The sequence below is a fragment of the Eucyclogobius newberryi genome, unplaced genomic scaffold (assembly GCF_026437365.1).
Source record: "Eucyclogobius newberryi isolate DKJ021-1_F unplaced genomic scaffold, fEucNew1.0.hap1 SCAF_22, whole genome shotgun sequence".
In the NCBI taxonomy this organism is placed as follows: domain Eukaryota; kingdom Metazoa; phylum Chordata; class Actinopteri; order Gobiiformes; family Gobiidae; genus Eucyclogobius; species Eucyclogobius newberryi.
The window spans coordinates 5,099,313-5,102,305 of NW_027315857.1; the positions used below are offsets into that span (position 1 = coordinate 5,099,313).

The 2,993-nt window shown below is 53.5% G+C and overlaps 1 pseudogene; it reads right to left on the bottom strand.

Moving 5' to 3' along the window:
* Positions 1–781: 781 nt before the first annotated feature.
* LOC140372139 (uncharacterized) lies at positions 782–2,466 on the bottom strand (annotated as a pseudogene).
* Between the last annotated feature and the right edge of the window lie 527 nt (positions 2,467–2,993).

Sequence of the window (2,993 nt, forward strand, 5' to 3'; positions counted from 1 at the left end):
CGGAAAGAGGGAGTAGAGAAAGAAAGAGGAGATAAGCCGGATCGACTGAGGATCCCTTTGAAGTGTTTGCTGAACCAGTATCTGGTAGCCATCTGACCGGTCTCTGTAAGGAAGAGCGGGTCGCTGACCGCGGAGTTGGTTGAGGCTCAAAAAGAGAGGTATCGCGCTAGGGGTTCGTGAGGAAGAGGTGAATGGGAAAAGTGTTCCCTAACTGATCTGTCTTGCTCCGACGGAGAGTGAAGATTATCAGATTGGGTGAGTGGATAGAGAGGTTGGACAACCTCAGGTGGATAGTGTGGTTGAACTGTAAGGAGGTTTGGCGAATTGAGAACAGCTGAGGAACCCGAAGAAGGCATGCATTGTAGGGTAAGATCTACCGCCGGGGACGATTATCCGGAGCGTATCGTGTGGATGCACGTACGGAACAGGTCGGATGTGAGGGGGAGGCGCCGCGACGGGGAACGAGGTTCGGATTTTTTAAGTCCTTTAAGCAGCATGGAAACGTGGCTGTGACGTAGCGACGGAAGGTTGCGGCCGGACGCAAGTTTGTAAAAGAAATTTACACCGACGAGATGAATTTGAATGGAGGAGATGCGGAGTCCCCTGGAGTGGTGACAGAAAGATATGAAGCTGCAGATAGTGAAGATGTCAGAAGTATAGAGGGGAAGCCGATAGATTTGGAGGAAGTCTTTGAAGCAGTTCCAGCCGGTCAGATATGATGACAGGGAGCTGGTTGAGGCTTCACGCGAAGCGGCTGTGAGGTAGAGGAGCGCGGGATCGCCTAGGTGAAGATTGTCGCTGAAAATGGAGGAACTGGAACAGGGTAGATGTCAGAAATCAGTGCTAAGCGTCTGAGTTTCTGAAAATCAAAGCGAGAGAGAGAGTCAGCTATAGAGTTAGAGTGGCCCGGGACGTGGGCGGCCCGTACGACAAACTGGTTTTGAGCAGACACAAGAGTGAGTTTTTGCTGGAACTGCGAGATAGCTGGGGAACGGGACCTCCCCTTATTAATTATATCGACGTGGCGGAGCTGTCGGAGTGAATGAGGACGCACCTCCTTGACCACTCGTGCCCCCAAAGAATTGCTGCTATTACGATGGGGTAAAGTTCGGACAAGGCGGAAGACTGGTGCTCGAGCGCAAGGAGTTTGGAGGGCCACGCGGAAGCGAACTACCTCCCTTGGTAGAAGCCTCCGAACCAGATGGAAGGGGCTGCGTCGGTGAACAACTGAATGTCCTCAGGGAGGGACAAGAAGTCGTCGTAGAAAAAAGAAATACAGTTCCAGGAATCCAGAAAATGCTTCCACAGGCGCATTTCTGTCCTGTATGCGGCGCTGAGGGCCACTTTGTTGTGGAGGGAGGTGACTGAAGCGGCTTTGGCTAGCAGGCCTGACAGAAAAGGGCCTGCCCTGGGGAATGAAGCGGATGGCGTAATTGAGATTGCCGAGGAGCGTGAGGAGTTGCCTTTTTGTGCATGTCATGGCCCTCAGAGGCAACCGTTGTTGTGATTTTGGGCGTTACAAAAATAAAATGAATTGAATTGAATTGAATATGAAGTTTGAGAGAAACAGGGATATGCGCTGGACCTTCTCGGGTGGAAGGGACGCTTGGAACGAGACCGAATCGAGCGTGATGCCGAGGAATTCGATCGACGTGCAGGGGCAGAGGGTCTCCTCTTTTGACAGGGTGTTGGTAAGAATGGACAGCCCTGAGCGAGGAGGTGATGACTCGGGGGTCACGACCGAGAAATCGTCAAGGAGATGGAGGACGTACGGAAGTTTTAAATTGTTCACGAGAATCCAGCACAAGGCCTCTGACAGAGAGTCGAAGATATTGGGGCTGCTGCGACAACCGAAGGTGAGTCGCACTGCGAAGTAGTACGCTCCTTCCCAGAAGACGCCGAAGAAGTGCCGGAAGTCAGGGCGAATGGGTAATACTTTGAAGGTATTGGTGATGTCTGCTTTAGACAGCCATGCTCTACATCCCGCCAGGCGAATGAGGGACATGGTGTGTTTGATAGTTACATATTGCATGGAGAAGTCGTGGGCGGGGATGAGACTGTTAATACTAGGGACGTCGGTGCCGTGGAGTGAAGATAGGTTGATAATGAGCCGTTTATTGCCGGAATATTTGCGCGTAGCGATGCCTATAGGGCTAATGCGAAACGTCTTGAAGGGGGGATGTGAGAACGGGCCGATCATGAATCCTTCTGCAACTTCCTTGGCCAGGAGGTTAGCTACGGCGGTTTGATCCGTATGAGCGGATTGAAGGTTCTTACACAAATGCGATGTTTCGGGCTGAATTTCTATGCCGGGGTGAACAGCCGTGGCGGAAGCCGTCGAGGAGGAAATTGACGAATGCTTGATCGGGGTGGTCGCAAAGGGCGATAGACAGAGAGTTTACCTTTACTGGTGTGGTGACGGCTGTTGATGCGCTGTTGTTGAGGCTCGTGGGGTTGTGTGGGCATGCGCCCCTGTGGAGTGAGCACCGCCACAGAAGGAGCAGGTGTGGAGGAGCCTGCAGGAAGATGCGGCACAGCCCACATCATTGAAGTTGTTGCAGATCATCCTGCCTCCCTGATACAAGATGGCACGCCCACGCTTATCGGCGCCCCTGGGAATGGGGACGTTGATGGTAGGGCGGTGAGTGGCGGGGCGGGGAATCACAGATGGGGGAGGGGCGGCGGAGGAGAGACAGTTGTAAACGTTTTTTTTAAAGTTGGGGGGCGATTATTGGGTGGCGTCACCACGGAACAAAGTGCGGCTGGGTGGGAGGGAGCGCCGCAGAGGTTGCACGAGAGGGAGCTGCGAGCGGCGAAAACCCTGCAGTAAAGTTGGGTGTCTAGCGCCCCCCAGTAGGTGTTCAGGTTGAACTGTTGGAGCCTGCCCGCTGCTTGGGTGGCGAATAGCATGTGATAGGTGTAAAACCCTGTCCCCCCGAATCGGAGGGCGAGGTCAAGGGGAGGGGCAGGTGATAGAATGGAGGGATGAAATG